Below are 14,866 nucleotides of genomic sequence, written 5' to 3' on the forward strand. Positions count from 1 at the left end.
AGCTTACTTACAAATAAGGTCCTTTCTGCAGTTAGTAATCTGAATTTATGATCCAAATCAGCAGTGGCTTTAAACTGCTATTTAGAAATGCTACAAAGGACTTTTTCTTCAGGGCTAGCTAACTACTTTCTTATGTGGGAGATGAGTCTTTGGGTGACAGGATACCAGGAGAGATCAACTAGATTTAGCTGGATGAAGTTAATTTTTATATAACCAATAACTGCTGAATATCAGTGATTTCCCATGGTTCAAGCTAATGTGAGGAGGTTATTACAACCACAGCAAAAAATGTTTTTAATAAAATCACTCACTACTGACGTGATGATGTCATCATTATTTAATGTTTAAAATTCAGTGTGCTGCTAAGCATATCAAACCAGTTCCTCTTTGTGAAATGACTGCTCTTATTATCTTTCATGTTCTCTCTCCATGCCTTTGTTTCTCCTTTCAGTCATCCAAATAAGTGCCATGAAAGCTGTAATTAACTGAACCTTCCTTTAGCTGTCCACATTTTCATTGCTGTTTCTTCTATTGGTGAAAGAATGGTGTGCTCTGCCCCCTACAAGCTCTGCTGCAAGCTCATTTGAATGTGACACATTTGCTCCTTTGCCTTTATGAGATAGTATATGTGCAAACACTAATCACTGTTCCTCCCTCATCTGTGATTTCAGAGAATGTTAAATGGAGAATTCCAGAAATAAGTAGTTAATAAGTTTTAAATAAATTTTGCTATAGTATTTTGTTATAATTAATCTATTATTAGTTATTGTTGAATTCTTACTATGACTAATTTAAAATTTAACTCTGTTATAGTTATGTATATAAGGGAAAAATACCGTACATTCAGGGTTTGGCACTGTCCTTAGGTTCAGGCATCCACGAAAGGTCATGGAACATTTCCTCTATAGGTAAGCTGGGGGCACAATAACCAGTGTAATATACAAGGAAAAGCAGCAAATCTTATCATGGCCTTAGTTCTGTGTGAGAAGCTAAACAGAGTGAGTCCAGACTCAGGCTTGCACTGGGAGAGACAGCTCCATGGGCTGCAGTTGTGCTGGCTGAAACAAGAGCCTTTGGTTCTAATGTCTTCTGCCCCCATGGTACCTTCTAAAATTTTACCAGCAGCTATCTTGCAAAGAATCTTGTCCTTAAGCACTGGGTAACTCTGCCATGGGTCTGGTGCTGGTCCCTCCTGCTCTGTTGCTCTACAACTTAGGTCACAGATTAAAGGACACCACATGTAGGCAACTACAACATGGAACCAAAGAAGTCTCAAGTGAAAGCACCTCCTCACCGTGCTTGGGATGATAATTTTTCTAGCCAACCTCTTCCTCTCATTTTTCTTGCTGTTCCCCAGGTGCCACCTTCCTGGCCATGATAACGCAGATGCCCACACAAAATATGTCACATCTGTCACTTCCTTGGCCAGCATAGCACTTAGACTTAGAGCCTTTAACCAGCATTTAACAGTTTGAACCTGGATATACATACAGACTGCAGTGAACGTGGATATATGTACAGACCTTCTCTCTCTCTCTCTCTTTTTAAGATTTATTTATTTATTTGAAAGGCAGAGTTCAGAGAGAGAGAGGAGAGGAGAGAGGTAGGTTTTCCATCTGCTGGTTTACTCCACAAGTGGCCGAAACAACTGGGGCTGGGCCTATCAGGAGCCAGTAGCTTCTTCCAGGTCTCCAGCGTAGGTGCGGAGGCCCAAGGACTTGGGCCATCTTCCACTGCTTTCCCAAGTGCTTTAGCAGGGAACTGGATCAGAGTGGAGCAGTTGGGACTCAAACTGGTGCCCATTTGGGATGCTGGCACTGCAGGCAGCAGCTTTACCTGCTCCACCACAGCGCTGGCTCTGACCCTCTCTTATCTGCAGCCTACATCTCCCGTCCCTGGGCTCTGTAATCCTTGAGTTTTCTAGAACTCTCCTACTATGTGTCATATTTCAGCTGACTTTGATTCTAAAACAGATTCTACACCCTCGAGAGCTAACTTGGAATGACTGCAGCAACAGTGTCAGTGGTGATAATAGGGAATAGGATACTCTAACAATGCCATGGATTTTGTTCTTCACCAAGTGAAGCAAGAGTTCAGTGTTCAATAAGGAATCTTCTGTTGACCAGAAATCTCTTTGTCTTGATTTACATGGAAAGCTGTGAGTTGGCCATGAGACTCTCATGAGCAAGTTTGCCAATAGGTGAGCAGAATGACTTGGAGAGAGTACAGAGTTGATAATATGACGCCACCAATTAAGTGGGAAGCAGGAAAAGCCTGTTATTTAGGTCTAGTCCATTTGCTTATTTATTCCTGCAAACACTTTGTGTTGCCTTGGTAACTAATAATAGTTTTGAGAAATTGTTGAACTCACAAGTATTACTGCAGGAGTAAAAAAACCCTCAAATCATAGAAATTAGAGACGGAAAAGATCTATTAGGTCATCTCCCCTGTCCCTTGCCAGTACAGATTGTTCTCAATGCTTTGTGCAGTCCTTTTTTTTTTTTTAAAGGAACCCTGTTAAAAAATCAGTACCACTCTTACGTTTTTTAAGTAGTGCATTTTCTAAAGTAACTACTCTGACAAATTTTTCCATACGGAACTTGATTTCAGAGTTAAATAGACCTACTAATTTAAAGTGTTAGTTGGAAGTAATTAGAATAGCTCAGAATGTCTTTGGAGTCGTTAACCAACTAGGGGTAAAATGGGTTAAATAATCAAATTTATATATTTTATCATTAGGCACTCAGATATACCAATTCACAAGACTACACTTTTAATCATATAAACTCACTGAGAGGAACTGAAAGGCCTGAGAAAATAAAGCCTCCAGAAAGTAAGAGTAAAATGGTTCTTTCTGAGGCCAGTGCTGTACCATAGCAGATAAAGCTGCCACCTGCAGAGCCAGCATCCCATATGGGTGCCAATTTGAGTCCTGGCTGCTCCACTTCTGATCCAGCTCTTTGCTATGTCCTGGGAAGCATTAGAAGATAACCCAAATCCTTGGGTCCCTGCACCTGTGTGGGAGACCCGGAAGAAGCTCCTGACTCCTGGCTTTGGATCGGCATAACTCCAGCTGTTGCGGCCATCTGGGGAGTGAACCAGTGGATGGAAGACCTCTTTCTCTCTCTCTCTCTCTCTCTCTCTCTCTCTCTCTCTCTCTCTCTCTCTCTTTCTTCCTCTGTTTCTCTGTAACTCTGCCTTTCAAATAAATAAATAAATCTTAAAAAAATGGTTCTAAGATGATTTTTATGAGGGGAGATACTTTATAATCTTCCTTTCTGTCCCTAACTCTGCTTTGCCCATTACTTATATAGACTATTTCTTGATATGAATGTGGTTTCTAATTGTAAAATGCATTCCTCCTTACTAACAACTTCCTCAAGACTCTAGAAAAACATAACAAAACTATCTCATAGAAACTGTCAGTGGTAGGTGGTAAAACTAAGGTGCTACACTTCCCTATATCATAGCTGGAGATGCCTTCACCAGGAAAAAGAATGAACAAATTAAAAATGCAGAAATACACTAATAGATTACTATAAGGGATGATCCTTCCATAAAATCACATTTTAGAATGTAAAGGCCTTACAAAATATCTAGTTTATGTATTGCCACTTCCTGTTCCCCCTTGTTAAATAGATTACACAATTGAAGCTCATGTAGGTAAAGGGACTTAGTCACACAGTAAATTGATGACCCAGTCCCTATGCTTTCTGGATCTGCATGCTTCTTTGGGAAAAATGAAAAAATGGTGTAATGAAACAATATGATCACAGTTGTCAAAAGGAGTCTGAAGTTCTAATTAATATTAGAGTCATTTAACCAGGTTATACTAAGTACATTACTTATTTGAAAGATTGAATGCCCCATTTATCCATTTCATGGATTATAAATGCAACCTTTTATTTCTTTTAACTTGGCAATCTGTTGATTGCTAGTTATCAACTCAAGCCATTAAAATTGGCCACATTTTCGCAATTCTAGCCAAAAACTTAATGGGGAGATCTGAATTTTAATATTAATTTCTGTATTATCATTTAACACCACTACCTTGCATGCTTGCTAATTGGTCAATCTGCACATGAGAAATTCTGTTATAATTCATGTTAATAGACATCCATTCTGCAGTATAAAATATAGATTTGGAAATGTCATTAGATTGAGTTCTATCTCGAGTGAAAACTTTAGCATTTTGACTGGGAATTGGCCATGCATAGTCAAGTAAGCATTAGTCAGTGCTGAAAAGCTTCAGTGATTTCTTTTTTATCACCCTCTTAAAATCCATTCTACTACAAATTGAAAATGGGGCTTTTAACATCCACAGATTTAAAAAAAAATTTTTTTTAATTTTTTTATTTGACAGAGTTAGACAGTGAGAGAGAGAGAGAGACAGAGAAAGGTCTTTCTTGCATTGGTTCACCCCCCAAATGGCCACTACGGCCAGAGCTATGCCAATCCGAAGCCAGGAGCCAGGTGCTTCCTCCTGGTCTCCCATGGGGGTGCAGGGGCCCAATCTTCCACTGCATTCCCGGGCCACAGCAGAGAGCTGGACTGGAAGAGGAGCAGCCGGAACTAGAACCCGGTGCCCATATGGGATGCCAGCGCCACAGGAGGAGGATTAGCCAAGTGAGCCAAGGCGCCACAGATTGTTCCTTGTCTTTCCATGGATTCATGTTGCCTTTTTTTTTTTTTTAAGATTATTTATTTATTTATTTATTTGAAAGGTAGAGTTACAGACAGTGAGAGAGACAGGGAGAAAGGTCTTCCTTCCGTTGATTCACTCCCCAAATAGCTGCAATGGCTGGAGCTATGCCGATTCGAAGCCAGGAGCCAGGTTCCTCCTCCTGGTCTCCCATGCGAGTGCAGGGACCCAAGCACTTGGGCCATCCTCCACTGCCTTCCCAGTTCACAGCAGAAAGCTGAACTGGAAGAGGTGTAACCAGGCCTAGAACCTGGCACCCATATGGGATGCCGGTGCCACAGGTGGAGGATTAACCTAGTGTGCCATGGCACTGGACCAGATTAATGTTGCTTTAACATGGCATCCTTTTGAATATTTGAAAATAGTTCTTCCTGGATCTTCAGCTGCTTCTGTTTGATATAATTTGAATCCTTTCATATACCCTCTGTTCAAAATTTGATGCTAAGAATGAGTCAGTTATTTTGTTATTATAATTATTGTCCCCCTTTATAGGCACTGTGTATGTGTGTACTTGTATACTCATGAATGTATGTTTATTTGTGTAAACATAGATTTTCCTACCATTTTAGAAACATCATATTGTTGAGTAATTGAGCTTACTGAAAACCAGCCTTCAAATGAGCAAACCACATACCTATGTATTCATCTTATACATTTATGATAATCTGGGATAATCACTTCTATACTGCTTTCATTTATATTACATCTTTGTTATAATAATAGCAAAAGAAATGAAATTAATAAATGACACATTGAATGCTCAATGGATTTCAGGCATATTGTGCTTTATATATAGTATTAACTGTGGTGTACATAATGACTCTGGGGTATATAACTGAGAAACAGTGGGGTTAAGTAAGTTGTTCAAGATCACAGAGTGAGTAAATAGTGACCTCAAGTTTGTACTGTAAACTGACTCCAGAAATTTCTGGTAGAAATCACACTCAGTGTCCTGTAGTAAGATTTAGACTGAGGGAACAAATAGTACTAGCATGGAGCCCTAGAGCTTTCTGCCTCTCTTATCTGCCAGCGAGTTTTCTTGTACTAGAGTATGATGGACTGAGAATAAATTTTGGAGATCATCTAGTCAACATCTCTCTTACATGTTTTTGTAACTAAGATGCAGACTATGCAGTAACTTGCTAAGAGATATGCAAATGGAAAAGCTCTGGCCAGGAAGCAGTGCTTTTTCGACTCTTTGTGCTTCCTATGGTTTCTTCTCTTTGAGTGTTTCTCCCCTCTTTCTCTCAACTTCTCTCCCTCTTGTTATTTAGGATATTATCAGAAATTATGTAGAAAGGGTCACTCAACCCTACCATATGTTTTTAACTATTTTCACTTATTGCCAACTTCTGAATCTGTAAGTAGTTTTTTTGTAACACACACAAAAAAGTTTTTTTTATAACACAGACTTACAGATTTCACAAATATATTTTAAAAATTGCATTGATTTGAATTTCACAGCTCAAATCCATGTAAAACTTCTTTAAAGAAGGTTTATGGTAAGAGAAAGGAATTGCAGTCATTTATTGAGGATTTAGTATATGACAGTGACTCTACCCCACCCTCTACCTCTTATGCCTCAAATCTTCCTATTTGATAGGATTCTATATGAGGACCTGCACAACACACTGCACAGAGTGGGATTTCTACAAACCTGATGACTGAGAAAATGAATGAAAAGAAGTACTTTGAGTCCAGCAGGAGAAGGAGATGAGCATATACAAACTATCATGCAACTGTTAGCTTTTGGTTCATTTTCGTGCCATTTATTTCACAGTCTTTGAGGTAAATGTGTGTGGAATGCTATTTATGGTGATAGGTTTTGGCTCTTGGACTTTTAAATCATCTAAATATTGATAAGACCTGAGCCCAAAACTATTCTTGCTTCCATGTATTCAAGTTTCTTTACTTCCCTTGACCCTAAATATTATTTGCTAAGGAAATTTCATTTTTGGGTAGCTATTTAACCACACAAATGGGGGAAGTTATGTCATAATACTGCTCTGACAGCCTGCAGACTTAGGGAGTTAAAGCTGCAAGAGTGGAGTTTCTTTTCAGTGGTGAGCTCTGGGCTCATCGTGACTTCTTGGAAAAATGTAGTATAAAGTAGTGTTGATTCCTTTTTAAACACAATCAGTTCTAATGAAAACTGCTCATCTGAGTTTTGAGGCACACAGAAACATCTCAGTTACCATGAATGGCTTTTGTCCGGTGCCAGAAGAACCTGTGCGTTTACATGAGAAGCCTGGTGAGCCATTTGGTTAAGGGTTTAATTTTTATTCCCAATGATTTCTCACTAGGACACTGATATTTATCTCCAAATACTGATGTACTCTGATAATATTGACAGAATACCAAGTTTATCTTGATTGCTAATTTGTCTGCTTACTAGACTATAGCAGTAAGTGTATGCTATTAATTAATTTTATGTAAATCCTGTGATTATCTAGTGACTAACCCAGTTATATTTCATTGTCTTGTCCTTTATTTGGCCAAAAGTAATAATTTTTGTTGAATGCGAAGATTTCATATTTAACATGTTCATAAATTAATTTGGCATTTCTTTATTCCCTTTTTTAATGTGCAAGTACACTCAAACTGTAAAAGCACTTTGTATCTCACTTAACTTATGAGTAGTGCTGACTGACTTTTGGTTGATAACATTTACCTATTTGCTATCTCTGACTATTATTTGCTGAAACCTTGTAGAAAGATGTATGACTTTCACCTTTTTCCTTTGCTCCTCTCTTCTTTCTTGTCCAAATTACAAGCGTGCGTGTGTGTACACACACACACACTCACACTTCATATGTACACATGCATGCTGCATGTACACTTACCAAAAACTACAACAGGAAATGAAGAACAATAAAATTCAACTGCTTATATCAGGAACGAGGAATCTATTTCTAAACAGCTCAATGTGTTATCTTTTCATTCAGCCTTTGTGACCTTGTGCATGAGAATATTCCTGGAAATCAAAAATCCACTTTTGTTCATCACGTTTCTTCACTGGAAGGAATTGGATGGATTGAAAAATATTTTCCTGTCTCTTGAAGGAGGTGGAATATTTAAACAGAATATTGTGTGTGTGTATGTGTATGACAATTTATAAGTATTCAATGATAAAATCTCATGTGCATTTACTTTGTTAAGAGGCATTCAGGGGGCCGATGCTGTGGCGTAGTGGGTAAAGGCGTTGCCTGCAGTGCTGGCATCCCCTGCAGTGCTGGCATCCCATATGGGTACTGGTTCAAGTCCCAGCTGCTCCACTTCTAATCCAGCTCTCTGCTATGGCCTGGGAAAATATTAGAGAATGGCCCAAGTCCTTAGGCCCCTGCACCCGCATGGGAAGACCTGGAGGAAGCTCCTGGCTCCTGGCTTCAGATTGGTGCAGCTCCAGACGTTGCAGCCAATTGGAGAGTGAACCAACAGATGGAAGACCTCCCTCTCTCTCTCTCTGACTCTCCTTCTCTCTGTGTGTAACTCTTTCAAATAAATAAATAAATCTTTTTTTTTTAAAAAAAAAAAAGGTTTTCAGTAACTGTTGGTTGAGCGCCTTCTGTGTATTTATCACTATGCAGAATTCATGGCAATAGGATGAGGCAGTGGTAAGCATGTGCCTGCCCAGATTTGAGTGGGTAAGTAGAACAAATTAACTAATGCCAGAAAACAGTTAGGATCAAATTGGAATACAGTGTACCAGTTAGGCTTAGAAATATCTGATAGGTCTTCATAATAGAAGCTAAAAGTTCACATGGGCATTGGAGAGTGCATTAGGCATTCATGAAGGAGAATGGCAGAGCAAAAGGACTCTGGGTTGACTGGAGTCACTGACTGGCTGTTGTAGAGCAGAGCTGGACCTCATCAGGCTACTGTGCATGTGCTGGGCATTGCAGCTCTGGCTGCAGGTGGTCACATTAGGTGGGACCAGACTATGAATGTGTCCTAAAATTCAGGCAGTGAGGTTTGGGTTTTAGTATCATGATGTAAATAGAAGTATGTGACATAGGCACTCTTTTTCTATCTTCCTGGCAAAGAAATTCTTTGATTCTCTTTATTGGGTCAATTTTGATGTCAAAAATTTTATTGCAAAAAAGAAAAATAGCTCTGCTAAGACATTTAGCTTGTTTTTTTCATGATCCTGGGCTTTCATCTCTTCATTTGGTTCATTGCTCATTTAGAATTGTGCTTAATTTTTAAACACATATTTTGGAGTAGGACGAGTATCCTTGGTCTCTGATTATGCCATAATTAGAGAACGACTGATATGTTATCTGTTCTTTAAAATTTGTTAAGCTTTGATTTGTATTCCCAATATGTGATTACTTTTTGTCCAAGTTTCCTGTCTGCTTGAAGAGAAAGTATATTTGCATAGATCTTAAGAACAATTTTCAGGCCGGCGCCGTGGCTTAACAGGCTAATCCTCCACCTTGCGGCGCCGGCACACCAGGTTCTAGTCCCGGTTGGGGCGCCAGATTCTATCCCGGTTGCCCCTCTTCCAGGCCAGCTCTCTGCTATGGCCCGGGAAGGCAGTGGAGGATGGCCCAAGTCCTTGGGCCCTGCACCCCATGGGAGACCAGGAGAAGCACCTGGCTCCTGGCTTCGGATGAGCGAGATGCGCTGGCCGCAGCGGCCATTGGAGGGTGAACCAACGGCAAAAGGAAGACCTTTCTCTCTGTCTCTCTCTCCCACTATCCACTCTGCCTGTCCAAAAAAAAAAAAAAGAGAGAACAATTTTCTCTATTAAGATATAGCTTGCCAACTGTGTTAAAATCTTCTGTAACCTTATTGATATCTGTCTGCTTGATTTATTAATCATTATGGAAGGTATGCTAGACTCTTGACTGTCTTGGTGGATTACTCTGTCCTTGTGCTTCTTTCAATTCTTGCTTTATATATTTGAGATCAAATTTTTAGATACATGTGAATTTGAACTATTCCTAGGAAATAGGATCTCTTCACATTCTATAATGCCTTTTTATAGATGGCTTTTCCTTAAAATTCAGTTTGTCTCATATTGATATAGGTATATAGCCTTTATTCTAACTAGTAGTTATCTGATAGGTCTCTTTTCTAACCTTTTACTTTCAGCTTTACTATATATGCTTGTGTTCTAGTGAGTCTCATGTAAACACCATATAATTGATTTATTGTTAGAAAGGTTTTAATCCAGTTTTGTAAGCTTTGCTTTTAACAGAATCATTTATCTCTATTTATGATAATTATCAATATATTTCAATTTGCCATCTTATTTGCTGGTTCCATTTGTACCACCTTTCTGTTGTTTTTATCTTAATTACTTTTATCTTTATTTTCATTTTCTCTCTTTGTACTTTGGAAGTTAAGCACTGTATTCCCATTCTGCTAGGGATTAATTACCCTATAAATTTTATCTCACAAGTTATATTCTGAAAGTCTAAAATTGATCAATATGTTAATCTTCAAAAAAAAATTAAGGACCTTTGAAAAACTTAATTTTGAACATACTCTCCAAATTCACAGATTTGTTGTCATATATTTTAATTCTATCTTTTAATTCCACAACACATTATCATCTGTTATTGTAGTTTTAGTCAATGTGGGGTTTAGATATACCAACATTTTTACCACTTTCTTTGCTTATCATTCTTTCTTTTATTTCAGATTTCCATTTGGGATGCCTTTCCATTATATAAATGCATCTTTCTGAAATTCCTGAAGTCTGTTCTGTATATTCTTTTTAATTATTTGAATGTGTCTTTATTATTCTCTTGTTGTTAAAAGATTTTGTTACTGGGTAAGGACTTCTTGCTTGACACTTGTTTTCTGTCCACACATTGAAGATTTTATTCCACTGACTTCTGGCATCCCATGTTACTGTTGAAGTCAGTCATCAATCTAATTGTCATTCCTTTTTTCTCTGACTGCTTTTATGATCTTCCATTTGTCTTTGATATTCTGCAATTTCATTTGGATGTATTTAAGCACAGATTGCTTTTATCCCTTCTGGGTTTCATTGAGATTCCTAAGTCTGTGTATTGATGTCTGTCTTCAGCTCCAGAAAATTCTCAGCCATTAACTTTTCAAACAGGGCTTCTGTGCAATTTTTTTCCTCTCTTTAATCTTTTAAAACTCAATTAGACAGTCTTCAAACTGCTAATGCCTCTTTCAGTTGTGCATCTGTGGTTCTTCAGACTAAATTTTGTGTGATTTCTTCAGTGTTGTCTTCCAGTTCACCAATATTTATTGTTCTATCTGCAGTTATTACATATTTCATTTCCAAATATTTCTCTATTATTATTTTTTTCTTGTTTGGTTATCCCTATTAGCTCCTTTTTAACAAGAACTAGCAGTCCTTTTGTTTTTCTTTTAACATTATTAACTTTGTTTTACATGTTGTCTGATAATTTCAACATCTGTACGTCTTCTGCTGTCATTTCTCTGGCTTTCAGTCATTGCATACTATTTTCTAGTGTTCCTTTGGACTTTTTTAAAATATGAATTCATATATATTTTATATGTGGGAATTATTTGATCCTTCTTTGGAGATAGCTTCTTCCAGAGAGAATTTCCATTTGTTTGTACCAGGTGCCGCTGGATATTTTCAGCCCAGAGATTTTCAGGTGTTCTTTTTATGGGGGGAAGGGTGGGCAGACCACCTGGTTAGTATGAATCTCGGCTGCATATTCTCTTGTGGGCTAGTTTGTTATTATAAATTCTAAATGGAGTTTATTTTCTGCTTGCTTCCAATGCAGCTCTCCTCACAGTGCCCTACAGGTTTGTTTTGTTTCTAAATCACCATTACTTTGACAGCTTAGTTGTTTGCAATGCTAGCTTCATGTGGAACTGGAGCACTGGGGGCTTTGTCCTCTATCCATGTGCCTAGTGATGCTATTAGGTCTAGAAAACTAAAATTTAACTTTATAGAGTTAAAGAAGTTCTCTCAAAGCAAAAGTTGTGTTTGGTACTTTGCTTATCGTGCTTTTTTCCTTTTCACTTTTATTCAGTCTTTGAATTTGAATATTACTTTGTAACTTGCCATCTCATGTGGCCACTTTGAGAAAGACATCATGAATTTGAGAGCTTTACACAGAACACTAGGCAAGCCTCTGATTTTGGAGAGAGTGCCATGTCATGTAAGATGGCTTTGTATCTAAGATATGGCACCCTTAACTTGTTTGCCTCCACGGAGAACTATCCTAAAAATAGTGCCCCATGTTTTCTAAGTGGTCCAGAATATGAGTAACCAGAAATAAATGGCATGTCAACTGGGTTGCTTCTAGCAGGAATGAGCAGAAAACTTGGACACCTGTTTGCTCAGATAATTAATGAAATATATATCCTCACAACAACAACAACAAAAATCCAAACTTGGATCAGGTTCTAGACATGGCATGTTTTATTCTGATTTTCTGGTTCTTGTGGCATTGGTCTCTTCCCCTGGATGGCTTCATTGTCATGTTGGCAGCATGAAGACCTCCACAACTGAGGCATCTCATCGGAACACAGAACACCCCGAGGTAGAAAAGTACTGTCTCTCCTAGTGTCTCCTTACGAGCCAGTAATCTATCCTGCATGCTCACTCCCCACACTCCATCCCAATCCCCCAAAGACTGCCTTAGGTCTTATGATCTGTAACTGCCAGAAGGAAGGAGAGTGAAATGATTCACTTTCAGATCCATTAGACGTTATCCCTGACCTGGACATAGGGTCACAGTTACGTGAATCATGTGGACTCAATAGATTATTCTGAATTCCCTTTTCTATAAATTCTGGGTACACTATTGGCCTGTAATTTCCTTTAGGAGAGTGGTGATTCCTGTTGACACTGCTCCCCATGAAAGTAGCTGAATTAGTCATGAGAAGGACTGTATGGATGAGTAATGGCAATGCCTTCTTAGGTGAAAACAGGATGTTCTGTATGTCTGTTCTCTCAAGCTGCTCCTGGGAGATCTGGGACTGTTTGGAGACAACCTTCTGCATTCAGATAACTGTATCTCCAGTAATAAAATTAGCATATAGGCATTTTTTATAAGTTAAAAATACTGCATTTATAGAATTTCAAGTCTCTTCCCCAATCTAAGACTAGATCTTAGATTTTAAAGCCAAGGTTTGTGAGGTTTTTTTAAAGATTTTATTTATTTATTTGAGAGAGAGAGTTACAGAGAGAATGAAAGACAGCTCTTCCATCTGCTGGTTCACTCCCCAGATGGCCACAATGGCCAGAGATGAGCTAATCCAAAGTCAAGAGCCAGGAGCTTCTTCTGGGTCTCCCACATGAGTGCAGGGATCCAAGCACTTTGGCCATCTTCCACTGCTTTTCCAGGCCATAGCAAAGAGCCAGATTGGAAGAGGCGTAGCCAGAACTAGAACCGGTGCCCACATGGGATGCCAGAGCCACATTTGGAGGCCTAGCCCACTTACCACAGCGCCAGCCCCGAGGTTTTAAGAATTGTATCATTAACTTGGTGAAAGTTAACTAATTATTTTAGTATGATTTACCAGAGTTGGTTGTTTTCATAAAGGAACCTATAGTTGCTTTAATGTCCACAGTGACTTATGCTCTAAAGTTAATTGATTTTTCTATGTAGAATATATATAGCAAGAAGTGTTATTCTATGCTGAGAATGATTTTTGTTTACTAGCATCCCTCTATTAAATACATAGATATTTAAGAATATGACTAGATTTTACTGCTCCCTCCCCATGGCATTTGAAGGTAAAAAAATCTAGCTCCATTTGTTCTGAATCCACAAATATTTCTATTAATTGCTTTACATAGTATCCTTTTGATTGAGGCCGGGTGAAGAGACATTGAGTATTCATTTGTTAATTTTCTACTACTATGTTAGACAAATTTGGGGGAAGAAAAGACACTTAATTTTAACCAACTTATAATAGGTTCAGTAAACTTAGTTTCTTTATGTAATATTCATAGTGTCTTGTTTGTTTTTTTGTTGTTTGTTTTGGTTTTGTTTGTGTGGTTTTATTTTGCTTTGTTTTTCTGTATGGTAAAAAAATAAGACAAATCTCCTTTAAGGAATTTAAAACCAGGAGTTGATTGGAAAGGCTTAGTATAGAAGAGACATATTAGTTAAAACTGAAGTAGATTTACAAGGTATGTTAATAAAGTGCCCTTTCCATGCAGAAAGAGAAGTCTGTATCTGAAAAACAAAATGTGAGAAAGGGTGGCACTGGTTTGTTCATTTGCTATACATACATGAAAGGAGTTCATCCAGTGCCAGATCTGGCCAGAGGAGGATTCCCTGGTTGTTAAGTTTGTTCTGATATGCTGTTCCCTTCTTTCCATTTATAGTTACCTTTGTTTTTGTCTCTTGATGCTCCTAAACTCTGTTGCTACTGGTTTCTTTTGCTTTGGAAGAAACCGAAGATAATGGTAAATTTTCTCAGAATTTAGATCATAGGGTAATTGTTTTCTTACAGCAAGAAGAAAGTCAATTCTTTAATCTTCAAAAGGTAGCAAGTTCTCAATCTTGCAAAAATACTGTTTCAGGGGTTCATTTGTAAAATATTTCACCATAAAAACAATGTTATTATGCAGAGAGTTTATTCCTTGAGTAGTACAAAGAGGCTTACTAAACCCATAATAAAGCTGAAAACCTATAGTTAGATAAGTGCCATACTGTGGTGATTTTGTAGCACAGTAATAGCACAAAGCACAAGGTTTATACATTGTGTGACTATTACAGCATGTAGCAAAGGACAGTACTCTTGAAAATGTATAAGAATTAAGTTACAGTTCAGGTCAGCTAGCTTTTGTGGACTAATTGAGAGTCTGTGAGTTGCATAAAACATGATATTTATTAGCAAATATGTTCCAGGTTCCCTATTTGCATTCCAGGTGAATACCTCCCTGTCATTTCCATGGCGGCCCCAGGCCAACTAGCCTGAAGAAAAATTAAGTGGCTCTGGAAGTACTCTTGTTCTCCAGGTGTCATCCTTGAACAGAGCACAGGCTGCATTTTTATTGAGAGGGAGTGTTCCTAAGTCATGTGTTCATAACCCAGAGAATGTATATATTTTATCTGGCCAGAATAGTTAAACTTAACTACATTTTATTCTTAGTCGTCCCAAGTTAATGTATGACAACATGTTCTTTAAGGCAACTTGCAATCACCCGTGTTCTCTGCTGGAAAAGCTGAAAACATCCCCATTAAA

At 38.2% G+C, this 14,866-nt stretch overlaps 1 protein-coding gene across 5 annotated transcripts in view; it reads left to right on the forward strand.

Annotated features, from left to right (window-relative positions):
• COL8A1 (collagen type VIII alpha 1 chain) overlaps nucleotides 1–14,866 on the forward strand; it is a 603,924-nt gene that overhangs the window by 261,445 nt on the left and 327,613 nt on the right. The window lies entirely within an intron of this gene.

The sequence above is a fragment of the Lepus europaeus genome, chromosome 2 (genome assembly GCF_033115175.1).
Source record: "Lepus europaeus isolate LE1 chromosome 2, mLepTim1.pri, whole genome shotgun sequence".
NCBI lineage: Eukaryota > Metazoa > Chordata > Mammalia > Lagomorpha > Leporidae > Lepus > Lepus europaeus.